Source organism: Balaenoptera physalus, assembly GCF_965194825.1.
Source record: "Balaenoptera physalus genome assembly, chromosome: 1".
NCBI classification, from domain to species: Eukaryota; Metazoa; Chordata; class Mammalia; order Artiodactyla; family Balaenopteridae; genus Balaenoptera; species Balaenoptera physalus.
Window position 1 is genome coordinate 170,830,928 of NC_138882.1, and position 25,333 is coordinate 170,856,260.

General features: G+C 39.7%; 2 protein-coding genes across 5 annotated transcripts in view; both read right to left on the reverse strand.

Moving 5' to 3' along the window:
- KPNA6 (karyopherin subunit alpha 6) overlaps positions 1–25,333 on the reverse strand; it is a 53,625-nt gene that overhangs the window by 19,210 nt on the left and 9,082 nt on the right. The gene's annotated exons all lie outside the window — the stretch shown is intronic.
- The window catches only part of TMEM39B (transmembrane protein 39B), a 53,628-nt gene continuing 30,229 nt past the window's right edge, over positions 1,935–25,333 (reverse strand). For both annotated transcript variants that reach the window (XM_082411468.1, XM_082411467.1), the window contains one exon: positions 1,935–24,376. The gene's annotated coding sequence lies outside the window, so the exon portion shown is untranslated. The remainder of the gene's footprint in view (positions 24,377–25,333) is intronic.

Here is a 25,333-nt window from a genome sequence, read left to right on the forward strand (position 1 = left end):
TACGTTTGCTTTGTAAAAGTGTCTATTCAGGTTCTTTGCCTATTTTTAAATGCATTATTCGTTTTTTTTTTTGCTATTGAATTGTGTGAGTTCCTTACATATTTTGGATATTAATCCCTTATCAGATATATGGTTAGCAAATATTTTCTCCCATAGGCTGCCTTTTCATTTTGTCGACCATTTCTTTTGCTGTGCAGAAGCTTTTAAGTTTTCTAGTTCAAGCTTTCTCGTTTATGTGATCCCACTTATTTATTTTTGCTTTTGTTGCTTGTGCTTTTGGTGTCATATCCAAAAAAATCATTGCCAAGACTAAGGTCTTTTTTCCTGTGTTTCCTTCTAGGAGTTTTAACAGTTTCAGGTCTTACAATTAAGTCTTTAATCTATTTTGAGTTGGTAAATAACATCTTAGTCTTCACTTCCCAGACCCTCTGAAATAGTCTGCAGATCACACTTTGAGAACCCCTGCTCTAAGGAATGAATTGCTGGGTTTAGGCAAGTAAATGTTAAACTTCACCAGATACCACGTTGCCTTCCAATGGGATGCCAATTCACATTAGCTCAGCAATACGTACCAGGTTCCCACTGATGTATAGCCTATTACTCAGAATGATCACTTCTGCCAATCTACTGAGTATGAGGTACTTCACTGGGGTAATGATTTGCATTACTAATAGGGTTAGATTTTATGTTTATTAGCCATGTTTCCCTTTCTGTGAAAAATGTCTGTTTACGGTACTTCGAATATTTTTCTATTGAATTACTTGTCCTTTTCTTATTGATTTATAGTTCTTTAGATATTCTAGTTATTAACCATTTGTTAGTTATTTGTATTACAAATATCTTTTAGGAATTTGTATCTTTTCATTTTTTGCAATTTTCACTTTATGGAGTTCTTTAACAAGTTCTTAATTATAACGTAGTTAAATTTTTCTTTAATACTTAGCTTTTTCTGTGTGTCTTGTTTAATAAATCCTTTCACGCTCCCAAGGTCAGAAAGATACCCCCTCATGTCTTCTGAAAGTTTTAAAGCTTGCCCTTTACATGCCAGTGTTTCATATACCTGAAATTTAATTATTTGTGTATAAGCTTTAGGAAGTTAACACAAAGTCTGAACATTAATGACTTAGGTACACAGGTTAGGGAAAAAAAAGACAGGAGAGAGAAATCATACAGCAGAGAGAATCAACAAGGCAAAACTTGGAACTTTCAAAAGATGAAAAATAGTCAAGTCTCTGGTGAGATTTCTCAAGAACAAAAGAGGACACAAATAATGTTAGGTAACTAAAGAGATTGAAAAGCAAATATGAACAACTTTATGCTAGCTAACATGTTTGAAAAGACAAATTCCTAGAATAATATAACTTGCCAAAAGTGACTCAAACAGAATGTGACTAGCCTTACAACCATTAAATATAGTGAATCAGCACTAAAGAATATTCCCACAAAGAAAATGCCAGGTTTAAATGGTTTTACAAATGAGGTGTTTTTTTTGTTTGTTTTGTTTTGTTTTTGCCAGAGAAAGACAAAGTGAATATTTAATGGAAAAGGGGTTATTTAAGTAACAATGTTGGTAAAATTCCCTGATTCTCAGTGTTTTAACAGAAAATATATGACTCCACAAAGCATCCATGGGAATGGATTGGCCCCTAGACATCAACTCCCTGACCTGAAGAGAAGAACTTCCAGAGAAGATCTTATTTGGAATATTTAGCTAAAACCCTTGTCAGTGCTACTAGAAGTCCCCAGAGGGATCAACACTGCAATTTCTGTTTTTAAGTTCAATTTTAAGTTTTAATTTTAAAGAAAACTTTGAAACATGAGAGAAATCTGAACATAACTTTTATAACTCTTATTCCTCTTATTGAAACAATTTCTGGATAGGCGTTGATATTTCACTAGTCCCTTTAGTGAACTCAATGTTTAAATGCATCTTATTCTTTGATTACTTTCTTTTTTTTTATAAATTTATTTATTTATTTATTTACTTATTTTTGGCTGTGTTGGGTCTTCGTTTCTGTGCGAGGGCTTTCTCTAGTTGCGGCGAGCGGGGGCCACTCTTCATCACAGTGCGCGGGCCTCTCACTGTCGCGGCCTCTCTTGTTGTGAAGCACAGGCTTCAGACGCGCAGGCTCAGTAGTTGTGGCTCACGGGCCCAGTTGCTCCGCGGCATGTGGGATCTTCCCAGACCAGGGCTCAAACCCGTGTCCCCTGCATTGGCAGGCAGATTCTCAACCACTGCGCCACCAGGGAAGCCCTCTTTGATTACTTTCTAATTCATGATTTGATTTTGTTTGATTATTGTGATAATAAAATAATGGTAATAATGATAGACTCACCTGGAGTTTTAAAAATAGTAGTGGTCTCATGTACCACAATGATAATATTCTACATAATTACAGTGCAATATCAAAACAAAGAAATCGACATTGGTACAATCTACAGACCTCATTCAGATTTCACATGTTCTCATTTGTGTATGTGTTCTTCTGCGTGTACTCATTTGAGTGTTTGTGCATACGTGTGTAATTCCATGCAATTTTACCATGTCTGTGGATTTGTGAACCCACCACAACTATCAAGATACAAAACTTTTCCTTCATCACAAAGAACTCCCTCCAGCTGCTACCTGTTCATAGTTGCATTCATAGTTGTTTTTTTAAAATAAAAATAAAAAAAATAAATGAATAAATTTATTTATTTATTTTTGGCTGCACTGGGTCTTCGTTGCTGTGTGCGGGTGTTCTCTAGTTGCGGCGAGAGGGGGCTACTCTTCATTGCAGTGCGCGGGCTTCTCATTGCAGTGGCTTCTCTTGTTGCGGAGCATGGGCTCTAGGTGCGTGGGCTTCAGTGGTTGTAGCACGTGGGCTCAGTAGTTGTGGCTCACAGGCTCTAGAGCGCAGGCTCAGTAGTTGCGGCGCATGGGCTTAGGTGCTTCGCGGCATGTGGGATCTTCCCGGACCAGGGACCAGGGCTGAAACCTGTGTCCCCTGCATTGGCAGGCAGGTTATTTTTTTTTTAATTAATTAATTAATTAATCAATTAATTTTTGGCAGTGTTGGGTCTTCGTTGCTGCACATGGGCTTTCCCTAGTTGTGGTGAATGGGGGCTACTCTTTGTTGCGGTGTGCAGGCTTCTCATTGCACTGGCTTCTCTTGTTGCGGAGCATGGGCTCTAGGTGCGCGGGCTTCAGTGGTTGTAGCACGTGGGCTCAGTAGTTGTGGCTCACAGGCTCTAGAGCGCAGGCTCAGTAGTTGTGGCGCATGGGCTTAGTTGCTCCGCGGTACATGGGATCTTCCCAGACCAGGGCTTGAACCCATGTCCCCTGCATTGGCAGGCGGATTCTTAACCACTGCGCCACCAGGGAAGTCCTGGGCTTTCTTTTTTTCCATAAATTTATTTATTTTATTTATTTTTGGCTGTGTTGGGTCTCCGTTGCTGCGCATGGGCTTTCTCTAGTTGTGGCGAGTGGAGGCTACTCTTTGTTGCAGTGCACGGGCTTCTCACTGTGGTGGCTTCTCTCATTGTGATTGTGGAGCATGGGCTCTAGGCGCGCAGGCTTCAGTAGTTGTGGCAGGCGGGCTCAGTAGTTGTGGCTCACGGGCTCTAGAGCACAGGCTCAGTAGTTGTGGTACACGGGCTTAGTTACTCCATGGCATGTGGGATCTTCCCGGACCAGGGATCGAACCTGTGTCCCCTGCATTGGCAGGCAGATTCTCAACCACTGCGCCGCCAGGGAAGCCCCCCGGGCTTTCTTTTTAATTGCAGTTAGCAGGGCTACTCTTCACTACAGTGTGCAGGCCTCTCATTAAGGTGGCTTCTCTTGTTGCAGAGCACGGGCTCTAGGTGCGCAGGCTTCAGCAGTTGTGGCACATGGGCTCAGCAGCTGTGGCTTGTGGGCTCTAGAGCACAGGCTCAGTAGTTGTGGCACACAGGCTTAGTTGCTCCGTGGCATGTGGGATCTTCCTGGATCAGGGATCGAACCTGTATCCCCTGCACTGGCAGGCATATTCTTAACCACTGTGCCACCAGGGAAGTACCGGAAGGGACATTCTTTTGATAACAATACCAAAGAAGGATAATATGCGAAGGTCCTATACTTTTCCTATATCACTTATGAACAAGGATACAAAAATTCTAGATAATATTAGAGGGAGGTAGGGGAGAGATAAATGAGGAGTTTGGGATTAACATATACATACTACTATATATAAAGTAGGTACACAACAAAGACCTGTAGTTCACTGTATAGCGCAGTGAACTACACTCAGTATTTTGTAGTAACCTATAATGGAAAAGAATCTGAGAAAAAATATACATATATATATATGTATAACTGAATCACTTTGCTGTACACTTGAAACTAACACAACATTGTAAATTAACTATACTTCAATAAAAAATAAAATAAAATTAAAATAGATAATGAAATAACATCATTAACTGTACTGAAAAAAACTGCCAAACTAGAATTCTATGCCCAGTGAAAACACTTTCAAAAATGAAAGTGAAATAGACTTTTTCAGACAAAAGCTGAGACTCTGTCTCTAGCAGACCTGCACTAAAGAAATGCTAAAGTTGTTCAAGCAGAAAGGAAATGATACCAGAAGGTAACTCAGATCTTCACAAAAGGAAGAATACTAGAAATGGTAAGAAGTAGGTACATATACAATAACTTTCCCATTTAAAAAATTTCCTTAAACCTAAGAAGATAAAATGAGAATTATAAAAAATAATCCAAAAGAAAGCAGGTAAAGAGGGAAAAAAGAACCAAGAACATACGACAAATAGAAAACAAACTAATTTCCAGAGTTACAACATTATAATATTCAAATGTCCAGTTTTTAATTTTAAAAAAATTACAAGGCATACAAGGAAAGAAGGAAGTATGGTCCATTCAAAGGCACAAAATAAATGGACAGAAACTTTTCCTGAGGAAGCCCAGACACTGGACAAACTAAGACAAAGACTTTCAAACAACTGTCTTAAATACACTCCAAGAGCTAAGGGGAAAATCTGGACAAACAACTAAAGGAAATCAGGAAAACAATGCTGAACAAAATGAGAATATCAACAAATAGAAAAGGAACCAAAGAGAAGTTCTAGAGTTGAAAAGTATAATAACTGAAATGAAGAATTCACTAGAGGGGTTCAACAGCAGATCTGAGCAGGCAACAGACAGAAGTAGCAGGCTTGAAGACAAGAAAATTGAAATTATGCAGTCTGAGCAGAAAGGGAAAAAGAATGAAGAAAAGTGAACAGAACCTAGGGATCCATGGAACTCCAACAAGCAAATCACAATATATACATTTAGGGACTCAAAGAAATGGGAGGGAAAGGGAAAAAGAATTCTGAAGAAATAATGGCAGAAAATTTCCCAAATTTAATGTAAGACATGAATGTACACATAAAGATACCCAATTAATCATAAGGAGAAAAATTCAGACCCACATCTAGATACATAATCAAACTGTTGAGAGCCAAAGACAAAAAGAAAATCTTGAAAGCAGTAAGGAAGAAGTGACTCATCACATACAAGCCAACTTCTCATCAGAAACCATGAAGTCCAGAAGGCACTGAGATTTTTAAAGTGCTAAAAGAAAAAACTGTCAAAGAATCCTGTATCTGACAAAACTGTCCTTCAAAAACAAGGGAGGAACTAAGACATTCTCAGATAAAAGCTGAGGGAGTTTGTTAACCACTAGACTTGCTCTATAAGAAATGCTAAAAGGGAGTCCTTCAAGTTGAAAATGAAAGGAAATGAAAGGACACTACACAGTAACTTGAAGCCAGTAAAGGTTAACTACATGGGGAAATACGAAAGCCAGTATTATAGGATTTTTGGTTTGTAATGCCACTTTTTATTTCCTACATGATTTAAAAGAAAAACATATAAAATAATTATAAACAAATGCTATTGGGCATACAATATATAAAGATACAATCTGTGACAGCAACAACATAAAGAGGGGATTGGAGCTGTACAGGAACAAAGTTTTTGTATGCTACTGAAGTTAAGTTGGTATCAATCCAAACTACATTGTTATAAATTTGGGATGTTAAATGTTATCTCCATGGTAACCACAATCTCTCTATACATATACATATACACACACAAAATAAAAATTAAAAACATTAGGAAATGTTTAGGAAAATGTTTAGGAATTAGGAAAAATTAAAAACAAAGGAAATCAGAAGGGAATGAAAACAATTCACTACAAGAAACCAACTAAATACAAAAGGCAGTAATAGAGGAAGAAAGGGACTAAAAAAGCATAAGACATATAGAAAAAAAGAACAAAATGGCAGAAGTCTTTCCTTACCAGTAATTACATTATACTTTTTTTTTTTTTGGCTGCGCCACATGGTTCAGGAGTCTTAGTTCCTCGACCAGGAATCAAACCTGGGCTCCCAGCAGTGCAAGTACAGAGTCCTAACCACTGGACCACCAGGGAATTCCCGAGTAATTACATTATACTTAAATGGATTAAACTCTCTAGTCAAAAGGCAGAGATTGGCAGAGGATTAAAAAAACATGATCCAACTATATGCTGCCTGCAAAGACTTACTGTATATCCCAACATGCAAACAATTTGAAAGTAAATGGATGAAAACAGATATTTATGCAAATGGTAACCAAAAGAGAGCTGGGATGGCTATACTAATACCAGATAAAAAATTTTAAGTCAAAAACTGTTACAAGAGTCAAAGGAGGACATTACATACTGATAAAAGTGTCAATTCATCAAGAAGATATAACAATTATAAATGCACCAACTAGAGCCCCAAAATATATAAAGCAAACACTGACAGAAGTGAAGGGAAAAATAGTTCTACAGTAACATTTGGAGACTTCAGTACACCACTTTCAATAATGAATAGAACCTAGACAGAAGATTAATAAGGAAATAGAGGACTTTAACATTATAAATCAGGTAGACCCAAAAGATATATAGAACACTCCCACCCAACAACAGTAGAAAACGTCTTCTCAAGTGTGCATGGAACGTTCTCCAAGACAGACCACGTTAAGCCATAAAGAGTCTCAACAGATTTTAAAAGACTGAAATCAGACAAATTATCTTCCTTCACCACATGGAATGAAGCTAGAAATAAATAACAGAAGGAAACTAGAAAATTCACAAGTATGTGGAAACTACAGATTCTTAAATAATAAAGTTGGAGAACTCACACTTCCTGATTTCATAACTCACTACAAAGCTACAGTAATCAAAACAGTGTGGTACTGGCATAAGGATAAACATATAGATCAATGGAATAGAACTGATAGAAAAGAAAAAAAAAAAAAAGAATTGATAGAACAGAACAGAGTCCAGAAATAAACTCACACATCCACAGCCAGCCAACTGATCTTTGACAAGATGTCAAGTCCATTCAATGGAGTAAGAACAGTCTCTTCAACAAAAGGTGCTGGGACAACTAAATGTTCAGATCCAAAAGAATGAAGTTGGATCCCTAGCTTACACCATACATAAAACTCAAAATAGATCAACAACCTAAATATACAAGCTAAGACCGTAAAACTCTTAGAATAAAACATAGGGGTGGGACTTCCCTGGTGGCGCAGTGGTTAAGAATCCACCTGCCAATGCAGGGAACACGGATTCAAGCTCTGGTCCGGGAAGATCTCACATGCCACGGAGCAACTGGGCCCGTGAGCCACAACTACTGAGCCTGCGCTCTAGAGCTCGCGAGCCACAACTACTGAGCCTGCGTGCCACAACTACTGAAGCCTGCATGCCTAGAGTCCGTGCTCCACAACAAGAGAAGCCACCGCAATGAGAAGCCTGCACACCGCAAGGAAGAGTAGCCCCTGCTCACCACAACTAGAGAAAGGCCGTGCACAGCAACGAAGACCCAATGCAGCCAAAAATAAATAAATAAATTTATATATATATAAAAAATATAATAATAATGGTCAAAATGGTGAATTATATTTTACCACAAAAAATTTTTTAATTGCAGCATATCTCCTCCATTTAAATCTAACATACAATCCCAGTTTTAACTTTAAAAATTTTTTTTAACATTCTGTATTTGTTTATTTGCATCCATTCATCTCAGGGCCAATTATATTAACTATATTTTCTTATTTCTGCGTTCCTGATGTTCTGGCACTTGGGGGCCTTACAAACCCAGGAGAGACTGCCACTCCCATGGCTAGCTAATTCCCACAGATAACAATCGTGCCTAAGAGCATGCCTTTGCAAAGGAACCAATCCAGAGCCATATCTACTTTATCTTGCCTGTACACCCAGGAGGCAATATTCCTGTGCTTCAACCATCCCAGGGCCCAAAAAGTAGTAGGCAACTAGAGACTACTCTCATAGCCCAAAGCCCTCCAGAATTATTCAAATTAACGAATCCTAAACTGTTTACTCTGCCCTGCCTTCACTTTTCCTCTGAAACTCCAGGCTCTGGCCAAAACCTTCTGCTTGCTCCTGCCCCTTCTGCCTCCTGACCACCCTGGTGTCTTCCTCTGTGACCCTGTGTGGCCAGTGGTGACCCACTTCCCACCCCCCGACCACCCCGCCCCAGCCAGACCTGTGAGTATAATAAACTTCTTCCTTACAAACCTCATTCTTGTTTCCTCCTGTGGCCTCAGTGACTTTATCATACCTTACTCAATATTTACATTTTAAAAACAATCTCATTATTTTAAAAAACTGATAAAAGTGAAGGTGATAATGTTGAAGTATGAGTAGAGGAAGCATTACCAACTTGTTTCTTTCTCCCTTTATAGGCATTTCTCATTCTCTAAATTTCTCATCTGAAACAGTTAATAAAAGTATTGCAAAAGGGATGAAAAATAAGTTTTATAGGCACACAGAAAGGGATAGTTAACTCTAATATTGCCTCTTTTCTGGAGTGGTTGGGGTGATCATGATGAAGAGTTTAAAAAGAAAGCTCCCAAAGGCAAGATTAGGGCTGGTTCTTTAAGCAGGAGATCACCTTGAGGACACAAATGGAATAAGAAAGTACATAAATGTGAGGGGGAAAAGTAGTCTATTAAGAGAATCTGAGTGAAAAAGAGATATAGAATGGAAGTTGAGGAGACAGCTGAAATAAGGAAATGAAACTTCAGAGAAGGTGCCTCTGTTCATTCTGCAAAGTAGCTAGGCAAACCAATAGTAGCAGCAGGGTCTTACAAGGTGCAAGTTTCCACATCCACTTGGCAAAGTCCAAGTCCATTTACTGTTAAAAGTTCTAGGGGGTTGAAGTGGCCTCTCTCTGGGGTCCCTGATTACCCCTATGCCTGGAAACTAATAGGCACAGGACAAATTTCTAAAGGCAGCACTGTGGACTGCTCTCCCCCATTACCTGACACATGGTTTTTCATAACTCTGAGCCCGGGCTCTCCCAGAGGGCTCTCTTCCTTCAAGCAGAGCTGACAGTGAAGCTGGAAGGAGAACCAGGCTGTACTTCTTTAGTCACCATGGTGACAAGAAACTATCACAAATATTTGCTTATGACTTCACTGGAGAAGCCAAGCAGGAGGTTAGACTGGAAGGAGGAACATTTGCAGAAGCACATCTGGAATCAGCAACCAAAGGAATGCTGGACTCTCATTCAGGGACTATCAGGCAGAGGGGCTTTTTTCATCATGCTCTCCCTTACTTGCTGAGCCCAGATCAAGAAATCCACAATACAAATATATCAATACCTTTTCAAGCATCTGACTGTCTCAGGTAGCCTTTGAGTTTTCTTAGTCAAGGAACTCTCTCAAAGTGAATAGGTCCCTGAAGTTGTACCTCTCATTTCTAGGAAATAACTGGCTAATGTTGCCATGCATTTTCTAAGCTTTGAGAACCAAGGGACTAGCAATAAAAATACAAAATAAGTACAGACCCTGTTATGGCCTGAATTGTACTCCATCCCCCACCGATTCATATGTTGAAGTCTTAAACCCTAATACCCCAAAATGTGACTGTATTTGGAGATAGCGTCTTTAAAAAGATGATTACAGTTAAATGAGGATACTGGAGTAAGGCGTAATCCAATATGACGAGTGCCCATATGAGAGAAGATTAAGATACAGATGCACTTAGAGGGAGAACACCATGTGAACGTGAAAACAGCCATTTGTAAACCAAAGAGAGAGGTCTCAGAAGAAGCCAACCCTGCTAAAATCTTGATCTTGGATTTCTAGCCTCCAGAACTATGAGAGAATAAATTTTTGTTGTTTAAGCCACCCAGTCAGTGGTACCTTGTTATGCAGTCTTAGCAAATTAATACAGGCCCTGATCGATAGATGAATAACCTGAGTCTCAAGTCACACACTAAGGGAATAGCCAGATTACTGCAGTATTCCATTTAATCAATGGTATGTTTAAAATTCATAAAATTTTAAAAATTATGCACATTTTCTTAGAAAAAGGCATACTACATATAGCCAGCTTTCCTATGTATGGGATGGGAATGATATTACGACAGCTGCTGGCTCTAGGACTTTGCAAACCAAAGTCTTACATTCATGGTCTGTATTTAACACTATGAAGCAGTCAGTCAGCCTTTTAAAATTATTTCTCAGGGGAATCCCCTGGCAGTCCAGTGGTTAGGACTCCATGCTTTCACTGCCAAGGGCCCAGGTTCAATCTCTGGTCCGGGAACTAAGATCCCACAAGCTGCACGATGTGGCAAATAAATAAATAAACAAACAAACAAATAAATTCTCTTGTCCTGGTGCTAAACTGAGTGGGGGCTCCTCTTTGCAGACGGCAAGTTTCTAATAAAATGTACCTTCCCAGGCACAGAAAATGAGCTAAACTTAATGCCTCTTCCTTCAGGAATGTAAGAAACCTGATTCCTCCCAGAGTGAAATGGCTTTTTTCAGCCGGCCTCTCTTGCTTCTCACTAAGAATTCTCTACCAAATATGCATCAGTGTAAGATTCCTGAGTTAAAACACTGGCCACATGCCAGTTAATTAAAAAGGAAGAGCTAAAAGTATACTGGGATATAGAGCTTATAGCCTTAGTAAGCTAGTAAGGTTTGATAATGTGCCAAACTCTGTGTAGATATAATCTCCAATCTTCACAACAATCCTGAGAATCCATTTTACAGACGAGAAAAAAGAGACTCAGGGGTTAAGTGACAAGCCAGAAGCTAATAAGTCAACCCTGATCTAGTTGGTCCCAAACTCCAGGTTCTTTTCATTTCCTGAAAAGGGAAGCAATTGGTAACAGCAAATCCATCAATATATGTGCTGCCAAAGGGAGCACAACAGCAAATCCATCAGAATTCTGGGTTGGGGCCTGCTCTGTTACCAATAAACAAATCTGCTCCCATTCCAGAATTTCAGTTAACCACAAACTCAAAATGCCTTAAAAGGTAAAGAGGTTAAAAAAAAAAAGGTAAAGAGGTTAATGTTTTTTTTTTGTTTTGGCTGTGCTTCACTGCTTGTGGGATCCTAGTTCCCCAACCAGGGATTGAACCCGGGCCATGGGAATGAAAGCGCTGGGTCCTAACCACTGGACCGCCAGGGAATTCCCAAGAAGCTAATGATTTTTTTTTTTTTAAGATTTATTATTTATTTATTTAATTTATTTTGGGCTGCGTCGGGTCTTAGTTGCAGCACGTGGGATCTTCGTTGTGGTGCGCGGGCTTCCTCTTCTCTAGTTGTGGCGCGCAGGCTCCAGGGCACGCGGGCTCTCTAGTTGAGGTGCTCGAGCTCAGTAGTTGTGGCGTACAGGCTTAGTTGCCCTGCAGCACGTGGAATCTTAGTTCCCTGACCAGGGATTGAACCCGTGTCCCCTGCATTGTAACGCGGATTCTTTACCACTGGACCACCAGGGAAGTCCTGAAGTTAATGATTTTTAATGGGACAGTTATAATAGGACAACAGGGATTGCGCTCACACTCAATTTTCATAACATTGCGCCAGCCAAACAAAATTTAATTTTAACAAGGGCTAGGGTGATATCAGCTGTTAAACAGCCCTTGGTTTGAGGACAATTAAATAATTACATAAACCCCAGCACCATGCCTCTCTTTTTAAAAAATGTATTCATACACAAGATCTAGCTGACCTCTACAACAACCAATGAGAAAGATTAGTCAATTAGGAGCATATCCACTTAACAGCTAGGGAACCAGGTTCAGAGGTGCTGTGACTTGCACAAGATCATTTAGCTATCAAGTTGTGAAGCTGGGACTGAGATCTAGACCCTGTAATTCCATAGGCCTTCTCTTTTCATCCAACCTCGGAGAACTACTTCTTTTCATCCTCTGATAAGACACATAATTCTATTCAATTTGGCTCCTGCCCTTAGACTAGGTTCTATCCATCTTGATCTATTTACTCACGGTCATTTTAACTTAAGAATTACTGACCACTGACTAATTTTCATTAAATTTTTATCTTGTTAAAAAAAATGAAATAACATAAAAAAACCAAACAGTTACTGGCAATCAATTTTCTAATTAGTGCATAAGAACTGGGAGCAACTGAAAACTAGTACTGGGACTTCCCTGGTGGTCCAGCGGTAAAGAATCCGCCTTGCAGTGCAAGGGACTTGGGTTCGATCCCTGGTCAGGGAAATACGATCCCACATACCACGGGGCAACTAAGCCCGCGCGTCACACCACTGAGCTCATGCGCCTCAACTAGAGCCCGCGTGCTGCAAACTACAGAGCCCAGGCCCTCCGGAGCCTGCGTACCACAACTAGAGAGAGAAAACCCACATGCCACAACTAGAGAGAAGCCCGTGCACCACAACGAAGAGCCCATGAGCCGCAATGAAAGATCCCGCATGCCTCAACGAAGATCCCGCATGCCACAACTAAGACCTGACACAGCCAAAAATCAATAAAATCAATAAATCAATAAATAATAAATAAATCTTAAAAAAAAACAAAAACTAGTACCAAAGACGTTTGCCTAAGAGATTTCCCCCTCCACCCACCATATCTGACTTTTTAGGAATTCAACCTCATAATACAGGTTTTTCTTTTGCAGTGAGTTCTCTCCCTAGACCACAAATCCAACCAACCACAAAACTGAAGTATATCTGACCCTCTGTGAACACCTATACCATCAGAATTAATTAAATCAAAATTCCTCCAAAGTGGATGAAACCAGCTATGACGCTCGGATTGGAAGGGTAGGAAGATAACACACAATATACAAGTGACAGATACAGAGACTAATAAATGCAATCATTTTCAATGATGTTCTTCTAAAACTTACATGGCCGAGTTTCTTATCAAAGATGACAACAAAGACTGGCTTAAATTTTGCCTGTCTTCTTGTTGGTCTACCTGGTAGATAACTACTGTGAATGCATACAAAGTTGATGGCAAAATTTTGGTACATTTTAAAAATTTTTAAATTGAGGTATAGTTGATATACAATATTATAAAAGTTTCAGGTATACAACAGATTTGACACTATTGATTTATAACTCTGTTAGCTAAAATCAGCACTGTAGGACTAGTTCCAGGAATCTCACCACCTACCAATTCTTCGTACTGAGAATCAGCCAGACACTGAATCTTTTCATTGACTACCTGCCCTCCCAAGCTACTGCCCTATTTTTCTGTTCTAATGAATAGGAAAACTATTTTTTCAGCAGAAAAATAGTTTTTTTTATTAAAGAGGACTACCTACCCTCTTTATTATGAATTATTTAAACACTTAAAGTTGCAAATGTCATGACTTGGCACTGCACCCTAATTACTTTAGTAATTGTCTCATAATAAGGACCTTCTTACATAACTACAATACCATTTCAAACCTAAGAAAATTAACAAAACATCTATTATCTAGTCCATATGCAAATTTCCTTACTTCAAAATGGCTTTTATAGCTAGTTTTTTCGCCCAAATCAGAATCTAGTCAAGTTTCACCCACTGTATTTAACCTTCTATTTAACATTTTATTATGAAAAATGTCAAATATATACAAAAGTAGACAGAATAGTAAATAAAATGAAACTCAATGCAACAATCATTCAGATTCAATGATCAACTAGCTGCCATTCATCTATGCTTCCACAGACCCTGTATTATTTAAGCAAATTCCTGGCATATCATTCCAACAACATATATTTTTCAGTATGTAACTCCAAACAATAAAAACGTTTTTTAAAATTACATCATTATTCCAACATTTGGTCACTTTTAATCTACAATGTCCTTGTCCTCCTTTCCCCCAACCCTTTTATTTACTTGTGATATTGACTCTCTGAAGAATGCCTTAATGTCTTAAAGAATGCCCCACGTTCTAGTTTTGTGCCGTTAATTTATACCCCTATCCTGTGTTTCCTGCAAAACGGAAGTTGGGTCTAGAGACTAGAACAGATTCAGGTTAAAAATACACTTTTGGCAAGAATACATATAGGTGATGTTCTGTGCTTCATACTACATCACATCAGGAGGCATCTAATGGCAGGCTGCCCAGATGATACTAAATCTGATGGTAATCAGATCTCTCTTCTTGAAAGTCATCTATGTACCCTAAGTCTCCATTCACATAAAGTTAATGTGACATGTTTCTTGACTATTACACATTTTATGTGTAAGATATAATAACATAATGAAATAACCAACTTTAAAAAATAGGCATTGCTAATATTGTTGAATCTCTGTGTGCTCTGTTTCACTCTAACTCTCCAAATCTGACTTCCATTCCTTCTACTCCAAAGAAACTGCTTTTATCAAGGTCACCGATAACCTCCACATTGCCTTATCTAATGGATAGAAATTTCTGTCCTCTTTCTTAACCCCTCAATAGTAGTTACTAATCCCTTCTCTCGAAACACTCAGTTTTCTTGGCACCACTGCCAACCTCATCCAATCTTCTCAGTCTCTCTTGATGGCTCCTCCTCCCTATATCTACATACTGGTTTCTATCTTCACTCTCTCGAGGTGATTTCATCCATTCCCATAACTCCCAAATTTATGTCCCCAGCCCAGTCCTTTCTCTTGAGTTCCAAACTCATATATTCAACTACCTATGGAAATCTTCACTTTCTTATCCAAAACTAACTTAATTTCTTACACCCTCCCCCCGCCCCCCACCCCAGCAATACCAAGAGCAACAGCATTTACAAGTTACTTAATCCAAATCCTAGGTTAAAAAAAAACATCATCCTTTGACATGATACTATACATAGAGAATCCTAAAACTGCCACCAGAAAACTGCTAGAGCTAATTAATGAATATGGTAAAGTTGCAGGATACAAAATTAATGCACAGAAATCTCTTGCATTCCTATACACTAATGATGAAAAATCTGAGAGAGAAATTATGGAAACACTCCCATTTACCACTGCAACAAAAAGAATAAAATACCTAGGAATAAACCTACCTAGGGAGACAAAAGACCTGTATGCAGAAAACTATAAGACACTGATGAAAGAAATTAAAGATGATACCAACAGATGGAGAGATATACCATGTTCTTGGATTGGAAGAATCAACATTGTGAAAATGAGTATACTACCCAAAGCAATCTACAGATTCAATGCAATCCCTATCAAATTACCAATGGCATTTTTTACGGAGCTAGAACAAATCATCTTAAAATTTGTATGGAGACACAAAAGACCCCGAATAGCCAAAGCAGTCTTGAGGCAAAAAAATGGAGCTGGAGGAATCAGACTCCCTGACTTCAGACTCTACTACAAAGCTACAATAATCAAGACAATATGGTACTGGCACAAAAACAGAAACATAGATCAATGGAACAAGATAGAAAGCCCAGAGATTAACCCACGCACCTATGGTCAACTAATCTATGACAAAGGAGGCAAAGATATACAATGGAGAAAAGACAGTCTCTTCAATAAGTGGTGCTGGGAAAACTGGACAGCTACATGTAAAAGAATGAAACTAGAATACTCCCTAACACCATACACAAAAATAAACTCAAAATGGATTAGAGACCTAAATATAAGACTGGACACTATAAAACTCTTAGAGGAAAACATAGGAAGAACACTCTTTGACATAAATCACAGCAAGATCTTTTTTGATCCACCTCCTAGAGTAATGGAAATAAAAACAAAAATAAACAAATGGGACCTAATGAAACTTCAAAGCTTTTGCACAGCAAAGGAAACCATAAACAAGACGAAAAGACAACCCTCAGAATGGGAGAAAATATTTGCAAACGAATCAACGGACAAAGGATTAATCTCCAAAATACATAAACAGCTCATTCAGCTCAATATTAAAGAAACAAACACCCCAATCCAAAAATGGGCAGAAGACCTAAATAGACATTTCTCCAAAGAAGACATACAGACGGCCACGAAGCACATGAAAAGATGCTCAACATCACTAATTATTAGAGAAATGCAAATCAAAACTACAATGAGGTATCTCCTCACTCCTGTTAGAATGGGCATCATCAGAAAATCTACAAACAACAAATGCTGGAGAGGGTGTGGAGAAAAGGGAACCCTCTTGCACTGTTGGTGGGAATGTAAACTGATACAGCCACTATGGAGAACAATATGGAGGTTCCTTAAAAAACTAAAAATAGAATTACCATATGACCCAGCAATCCCACTACTGGGCATATACCCAGAGAAAACCGTAATTCAAAAAGACACATGCACCCGAATGTTCATTGCAGCACTATTTACAATAGCCAGGTCATGGAAGCAACCTAAATGCCCATCAACAGACAAATGGATAAAGAAGATGTGGTACATATATACAATGGAATATTACTCAGCCATAAAAAGGAACGAAATTGAGTCATTTGTTGAGAAGTGGATGGATCTAGAGACTGTCATACAGAGTGAAGTAAGTCAGAAAGAGAAAAACAAATATCGTATATTAATGCATGTATGTGGAACCTAGAAAAATGGTACAGATGAGCCGGTTTGCAGGGCAGAAGTTGAGACACAGATGTAGAGAATGGACATATGGACACCAAGGGGGGAAAACTGCGGTGGGGTGGGGATGGTGGTGTGCTGAATTGGGCGAGTGGGATTGACATGTATACACTGATGTGTATAAAATTGATGCCTAATAAGAACCAGCAGTATAAAAAAACAAACAAACAAAACAACTAATACTAAACTTTCATTGGGTTATTTGTATGGAAATATGTTAATATAAATGTTTCAGACATTACATGAAATTTCTAAAAATCTTATATTTGTATTTGTATGGAAATATGTATGGAAATATATTAATATAAATGTTTCAGACATTATATGAAAAAAAAAAATCATCCTTGACTCCTTCCCTACTCACACCTTTTTGATCTAACCTACTGACAAATCCTGAATGTATCTTGAATGTATTTACCTCTCACCCCATCCAAGTCACTATCACCTCTTGCCTGGTTACTACGACAACTCACCCCCAATCCATCACCACACAACAAAATCAGAGCATAGCACTGCTCCCATGTAGAAGTAAAATCTTCTTCACAATTTAAGGCGCTGCCTATATCTTCATCTCATCTCATTCAACTTTTTACCCTCAGTCATCATATGCTCCTGTCACAATGGCTCTCTCAGTATTTGGAAACTATCAAGCTGTTTCCGGATACAGTCTTCACATTTCCTGTTTTCTTTCTGTCCACAATGCTCTTCCCTAGCTCTTAGAATTGCTAGGTCCTTCCTCTGTCACACTAACCCAAAGTAAGCTACTCCATTTTTGTCAGAACACCCGTTTTATTTCCTTCGTTACACTATTTACAATCTGTATCTGTTCTCCTCCTGTGTAAGTTCTACAAAAACTTTTGTTGCGGGAAGAGATATGGGAACATATGTATATGTATAACTGATTCACTTTGTTATAAAGCAGAAACTAACACACTATTGTAAAGCAATTATACTACAATAAAGATGTTAAAAAAAACAAACAAAAAAACTTTTGTTGTATCCCCAGCATCTATGATATATACAAATATTTGTTGACTGAATCACTGTTCAAATATCTAGTCAATACTTACTGAGCACCTACACTGTCCCAGACACAAGGTGTAGCTGTAGAAGTTGCTTAACAAGTGTTTGCCAGTAAGTGTAGGGTAAGGGAAGAAATGTACAGCAAAGGAATCTTCCTTGTGACTGGAGTGGAGCAGAACTTCCAAAAGCAGATTTTAGAAAGATTTCTTCCTAGAAACCCAGAAAGCACAGGTTTCCTCCAGAACTGGTATGAAAACTGAATAGACGCTCTGTTGTAAGGACACACACACACAAATAAAAAACTTAAAAAAAAAAAAAAGACTGCAGGACACAAATGGCTCAGAAAAAGACATTTTAGACAGCTAAATCCAGTGACCTTGTCAGTATTCATTCTATTTGACTTTCTAATTTGCCACTGATGATCGCTTTTGCCTTCTTGAAACTCTACCCATGATTCTGAAGGCACCACCCTCTCCCAGTTCTCTCACCTTTCTAACCACTCCTTCTCAGGTTTCATACTGTGTTCCTCTCCCAACGCCAATCTCTCAATGTCAGTGTGTATCAGAATTCTACCTTTCTGGTCCTCAGCAGAAGCAGCCCCCTTTCCCAAGTGACCTCCCTTAGCTTCAACCTCCACTTTTACACTAAGTACCAAATCTCTGTTGTCACAACCTCTGCCTGTGTGTTTTTCCAAATGCATACTGGCTATCTCCACCTCACTTTCTCTCTCCTTAAACCAGTTTCTTCTCCTAGATTCCCTAGTTAGGAGTTAATGCCATTACCATTCACCTGGTCTTAGAGTAAGCCATGAACTTTCTATTCCCCAAAGACAACAGGTTGGCAAACTGATCTTCACCTATACCAAAGATTCTCTCCTTAACCAAACTCTATGCAGGCTCCTCTGAGCCCTTTCTCAACTAGGTTCAACCTTGGCCTATCAAGATTTGAACAAAAAACACTAACATAGTTTCTAACAGCTCAAGGTCACATCACTAGATGACCCTAGCCCCCCTTAAAGTGCCTGACTGAGAAAATCTCAAGGCTGCCAAGTGAATTTACTGTTTCAGCCAACACCTGAATATAGGGTTCCTGTTTCCCAGGATCTGTGGGAGGGTAGGAGACTACCTTCAATAAGCCCCAGTAGCAAACCCAGTTGGGTTTCATGTGGACCACCTCCTCCTTCCTTGCATTTTGTAATTTTTCATTTCCCTGACTTTACTGAGCTCTCTCTCACCCCCACCTCCATTCCCTCATCCTTCCTTTAAAACACCCAGTTACCTCTGCACAAAGTTGAAATCAGTTCACACTTTTCCCTATTGCAATAGTATATTACTGATTAAAATCTGTCCTTACCACTTTGGTGTCCAGCTTTATCTGTGTTTATCTTTGTTTACCTGTTACTACAAACTGGTTCCCACTGACAACCTCCAATGGCCCTGTTTTAGTTCACAACTCATCACCTCACTTCTAGATCATTAACTCTTTGAGAGCAAGAATGTGTAGCACAGTGCACAGCACATACATACTCGCAAATGTTCTATTCAACATTTTTAAACTTCAGTTTTCCAAAAGATCTGAAGTGGTTTACAATAAATTCAACAAAATAAAAAATATCAAACCCAAAAATCTGGAAAAGGAATATACACATTTGTATAGAAAATGGGGAAAGATGAATGCAGATCAGCAGAACCCAAGAGTCATTTAATTATTGAAACTGACTTGCATTTTGACATGTCAGCTACCTGTCAGCCAAAATAAAGCAATATGAGTGAGCTCTTACATAATTCTCAATATCCATGATGGTGTCCTTTGAAGCACGAAAGTTTAAAATTTTCACTAAGTCCAATTTATCTCTTTTTGGGGGTTGGGAGGCTGCTTGTGCTTTTGGTGTCATATCTAAGAAACTGTTGTCTAATCCAAGGTCATGAAGATTTACTCCTATGTTTTCTTAAAAGAATTTTATAGGGGCTTCCCTAGTGGCACAGTGGTTAAGAATCCGCCTGCCAATGCAGGGGACACGGGTTCGAGCCCTGGTCTGGGAAGATCCCACATGCCGCGGAGCAACTAAGCCCGTGCGCCACAGCTACTGAGCCTGTGCGCTAGAGCCTGCGAGCCACAACTACTGAGCCCACGTGCCACAGCAACTGAAGCCTACACGCCTAGAGCCCGTGCTCCGCAGAGGGAGAGGACACCGCAATGAGAAGCCCGCGCACCGCAACGAAGACCCAACACAGCCAAAAATAAATAAATAAATAAATTTATTTTTTTAAAAAAAGTTTTATAGTTTTAGCTCCTTACATTTAAGTTTTTGATCTAAGTTAATTTTTTTAATTTTATTTTTACTGTTTTATTTTATTTATTTTTTGGTTGTACCGCGTGGCATGCAGAACTTCCCCAACCAGGGATCGAACCCACACCCCCTGCAGTGGAAGCAAGGAGTCTTAACCACTGGACCACCAGGGAAGTCCCTAAGTTAATTTTTATATATGATGTAAGACAGGAGTCCAACTTCATTCTTCTGCATATGCATACTTATTCTTTTTAGGCAATATATATATCAATAGCACATTAGGATAATCAAAATAAACCAGTGATTCACACAAGTCCTTTCTTAATGAATTTAGCATTAATTGAGATGCCTTCAAAGTTTTTATGATAGAACCAATCTACTAAACTAACAAACTCTTGTGGTATATAAGTTCTTTTCCTGTGTCAAGTTACTTATTTCCATGTCCTGCTAGGAGACCTCCGTCAGGCACCAAGGCAGGCAAGGATCATGATGCTCCTGCCAAAAAAAATCACACATCTGTGTCCTTGCCGCTAGATGTGAAAAGAAGCAGTCTTCTCAAGTCCAGTCCAGAATGCTTTCCAAAGTCTCTGGCCGTGGTGGAAAGTTTTTATCTACTAAATCCAGACTAAAAGCCTTTTGAAAGCTCTTTCAAAAATGCCAGTCAGGGACTTCCCTGGTGGTCCAGTGGTTAAGACTCCACACTCCCAAAGCAGGGGCATGGGTTTAATCCCTGGTTGGGGAACTAAGATCCCGAATGCCACAGGGTGCGGCCTAAAAAAACAAAACAAACAAAAAATGCTAAAGTCAATCTCTAATCTCTGCAGAGGGTATGTTCCCAGTGAAAATTCAAATTTGATTGGTAATGATTTAGAAACAATTTGCTTAGCTTTTAAGTCTAAGCTCATACAGAACCCCCATTTTATTTATTTTTTATAAATTCTTTTTTGTAAATATTTATTTGTTTGTTTGTTTGTTTATGGCTGCATTGGGTCTTTGTTGCTGTGTGCAGGCTTTCTCTAGTTGCGGCGAGTGGGGGCTACTCTTCATTGCAGTGCACGGACTTCTCACTGCGGTGGTTTCTCTTTGTTGCGGAGCACAGGCTCTAGGCACATGGGCTCAGTAGTGGTGGAGCACGGGCTTAGTTGCTCTGCAGCATGGGGGATCTTCCCGGACCAGGACTCGAACCCGTGTCCCATGCACTGGCAGGCGGATTCTTAACCACCGCACCACCAGGGAAGTCCCTAGAACCCCCATTTTAGAGGTGAGAAAATTGAGGCATAACTTGCAGAAGGACCCAGCTAATAAGTGGAAGACTCTAATCCAGATCTTTGAAGACTCTAATCCAGATCCTTCTGACTAAAGCCAAAGCTCTCTCTATTACATATACTCTACTCAACAGCATACTAGCCACAGGGGACTCCTTTGTTATTTCTTGGAAGAAGTGTGTCAATGTTTCTTCTTGGATTCTACCACCCTAACCATTGCCTGACTCAATCTGTCAATGACATGTGGTCCAGTTCTTGCCAAGAATAGGGAATACAAATATCAGAAGATACCAACACAGGGACTTCCCTGGTGGTACAGTGGGTAAGACTCTGCACTCCCAATGCAGGGGGCCTGGGTTCAATCCCTGGTCGGGGAACTAGATCCCGCATGCTGCAACTAAGAGTCCGCATGCTGCAACTAAGATCCCGCGTGCCGCAACTATGACCCGGCAGAGCCTAAATGAATGAATGAATGAATGAATAAAAGAAGGTATCAACACAAATATGAATGGAAGTAGAATTTTGTAGGGACTGGCAGTAGTTAGGTAGTCATTTGAAGGCTATTTGCCACTTCAAAGGAAAAACAAAAACAACCATTTGAGTTAATCCTCCCTGTTCTGGTGTAGGGTTTGAAAACCTTTTTTAAAAGTTTAACATTGGGACTTCCCTGGTGGTGCAGTGGTTAAGAATTCTCCTGCCAATGCAGGGGACACGGGTTCAATCCCACATGTCGCGGAGCAACTAAGCCCGTGCGCCAAGACTCCTGAGCCTGCGCTCTAGAGCCCGCGAGCCACGACTACTGAGCCCGTGTGCCACAACTACTGAAGCCCGTGCGCCTAGAGTCCGTGCTCCGCAACAAGAGAAGCCAGTGCTATGAAGAGTAGCCCCTGCTCGCCGCAACTAGAGGAAGCCCGCGCGCAACAACGAAGACCCAACACAGCCAGAAATAAATTAATTAATTTTTTAAAAAAAGGAAATACTTAGGCTGAGCGAAGGCACTGTGCTAGATAGAATATCAACAGGCACACTGGAATAGTGTGGTATCAGTGAAAGGAGCTACAAAGCCAGACAATCTGATTTCTGGTCTGCTACTTAACAAGTGTACAGCCTTGGGTGTCACTTATCTGTATCTCAATTTTCCTACCCTTGCCCTGTCTACCTCAGAGTTACAGTGAAGATCAAATGAGAATACACATGAAAGCACTTTGTAAATAGTAAAATGCTGTGCTAGTAAGGTAGGATTCGGTTTGGTAATAGTTTTTCAAACTTCTGGAATTTCTCTCAGAGCTTTTTATGACCAAGAAATACTGCAAACAAGGAAACAATATGAAACAGTTCTGACGGCATGAGGTTCTCAGGGTGTTATTTGTAAGCCTGTCAGAACTGTCAATAACCAAGACAATGGGAGAGACTTCTCTATGGACAACTGGATTAGTCCATAATGGGGCCATAATAAGGCTGCTCATATTCTGGCAGATCCTCACAGAACTGGGCTGAAGAATGATCACTCCAGGAAATAAAGCTGAATCTATAAATCAGGAGGTCTGGCTAAAAGATCATGTGGGAAAAACAATCTTCTGTACACACAACTATATATTCAAAGCTCAAGGCCTAAGTGAAGCATGGCACACTGAGGTACTGCAGCAACCAGATAGCTGATAGTCCAAGTTCTCTAATCCTAATTCTCTCCTAGGATTTACTAGTCCTTTTGGCCCTTGAATCTATATACAAATGCAATGCTCAGACCTAGGAATGGGGAAGTAAGGGGTGGTGAGAGACATAGGAGAGGCCCAGGATAGCTACAGTCCAATTTCTCCAAAAGAAAAATTCCAAATATCCCTTGTAGACTGTGCAGAATCTGGAGGCTCTTACCTTCCTAGGGACACCCCATTGCCACTACCACTAGGTGCTACAAGGAACTAAAATGAATCACTTAAAGTAGGAAAACCAAAGCGCTTACCTTCCACTTCAGTCAATGCAAAAACATTCACTGAATATCTCCCAAGCACTCACACTGCTCAAGGAATCAAGGGGAAAAGAAAAATCCAAATTGTTATCTCCAAACTGACTCAAATAGACAAGTGATTTATTATTCATTTAATAAAATGTATGTGCCAGGCACTGTGCAGAAGCTTCTGCCTTCAGGAAGCTTTACAACCTAGTTTAGTCTCACAGCATCAAGAACAAAAAAGATAATGAATCTAAGTGTGCAATGATGTCAGAGAGTGGAAGTGAGAACTATTTTTACTGTGTGGTGAGCTCTGGAGTGGTCTTTGAAGGCTAGATGGTTAATATTTCTAAAGGTAATGGTGTAGGGAGGGACAGCAGTTTACCAGGAGCAAAGATTAGAGATCAGAAAGCCCAAGGTTGGTTTGAGGAACAAGATCAGTTTGGTTAGAGAGGTATAAATACAAAGGCCCACAAGCAAAATGTCTCTGAGATTAACAGTGAACTGCTTGGCCCCTACTGTGCAGCACCATGCCCCTCAATCCCCAGTCTTCGGGCAAGGAGGGTTCTGCATGGCCTGTAGGCGAATTACACAAATCTCTCTGACTGGCTCTTCATTTCAACCTTTGGTAATAGGAGAAAGGGTTTTTCTAACAGCCCTTGTGACAAATTAAAAGCAGGATTTCTCTAACCTGTACATATTAATTCAAAAAGAAGGCGCTAGATTTGGGATGCAATCTTCTGAGGAGCCCAGGACAATATGGGGAAGAAGAGCCAGACTGAGAGGCCACACAGAGGGAACCCTCTCTGTCCTCATTAGACATGCTATGGACAGACACTCAATGTTGCCCCTCAAACCTTGTCAGCTCCTTCCAATATGATGTAGTGAGAAAGAGCACTGATTTGGGAGTCAGGTGAGTTGGTTCCAATCCCAAATGAATAACCATGGGCAAATTACCCACTATTTTGAGTCTCTGCTTCCATTACCTATAAAATGAGAATAATAAACTTTATAGCCCAGTATGATTGATGAGGTAACGTGACAGTGTCTAGGGTCTAAATGCTGAATCAATGGTATTTCCTTGTTCTTCTCAGCACCTACTTTGAAAGGCTTCAATTCCCCATGAGGGCAATTTCCCAGAAGTCAGAGTCAAAGAGGATGACTATATTTCCTTGCTCTCCATTAGCAGGTGGTTTTTCCTCTTCCTTTCTCCTAACACTGTAGCTCCTTTCTCTTAACCTTTATCCTTCTATTCCATCTTCATTCCCTCCAAAGCTAGGCTGTAAGAACCAATAAGCCAGAGTTTTTTGTTTTGTTTTTTTTTTTTAGGCCACACCGTGTGGCATGCAGGATCTTAGTTCCCCAAACAGGGATCAAACCTGTGCCCCCTGCAGTGGAAACATGGAGTCGTAACCACTGGACCGCCAGGGAAGTCCCAAGCCAGAGTTTTAAGAAAGGGCCTGTTCTCTACCATTTACCTCACCCCAAGATAAGCAATTCTAACCACGTCTCATTACAATTATTGCTTCTTTGGAAGATTTAAAAGCTGATGACTTTCACACCTACATCTGCAGTGCGTATCTAATACTCAAGGGGTTCCTTCTATCTATGTTCCATAAGCACCTCAAATGGTTAAAAAAAAAATTTTTTTTTAAGTCATCATCTCCATAAACCTGCTCCTCATACATTCCTTACACATTTCATTATCCACAAACCCATTATCTGGAATTCTGAAATCAAAAGAGCTCTGAAAATAAGAAGGTTTTTAGTATATACAACACAAAATACATTTAGCAACAAAACCTGAACAAAATTAACATGAGACTCTTTATAGCCCTTATTAATCCCACTCAATTAATATTCAAATGATTTGCCTGAAAATATTAGTATTATTTGACTATACAGGGCTCTATCCCAGACCCTGCTGGAGGTGTTATGCACTC